This window comes from Pteropus vampyrus, unplaced genomic scaffold (assembly GCF_000151845.1).
Source record: "Pteropus vampyrus isolate Shadow unplaced genomic scaffold, Pvam_2.0 Scaffold204, whole genome shotgun sequence".
Lineage (NCBI taxonomy): Eukaryota > Metazoa > Chordata > Mammalia > Chiroptera > Pteropodidae > Pteropus > Pteropus vampyrus.
The window spans coordinates 1,243,681-1,244,326 of NW_011888985.1; positions in this window are offsets into that span (position 1 = coordinate 1,243,681).

Genomic DNA, 646 nt, shown 5'->3' on the forward strand with positions numbered 1-646 from the left:
GGAACCCCACAAGGATGGACGGATGACACATCTTCAGAGAGCAGTGAAGTCTACGACTGCTAGACTTCATGTCACTCTTGCCACCAATGACCTTGATGAAGCAGGTGTCCTGCAGAAGCTGGAACCGTCCCTCATGGGGCTAAACACACACACCTGGCCCAGGAGTGGGAGCAGCTGAAAGGGGACCCCGGGGAAGGTGGGCTGGTCAAGTGAGGCTTACCTGTGCCAACAATGTGACAGGTGAGCCAGCTGCGCAGTGGCGATGGGCAAGGCTTACAAAATGGCTGCTGCATCCCTTCTGCCTTCAGAATCTCCAAGAACGTCTTTTGGGGCCCACCCTAACCAAAACACGCAAGAAAGGGGATTCTGGGAAACGTAGTTCAGTATGGCCAAGGTGACAGATTACAAAGCCACCATTTCAAATTAAGCCTCGAAAACTTTGCCATTTTGTCTCTAAATACTTCGACTTTCATCTGAAGCTTCCATTCTTAAATGGCAGAGGAGGACGGCCGCCTGCAGAACTTACAGTGGCAAGCGCTTGGCTTCCGTGGGTAGCCAAGATGTGAGTGTTTGGGACAAGGCCTGTGCATCATGGTGGTTTGATTTTACTCTCATTTAATATAATTTCTTCTTTTTACAAAAGATT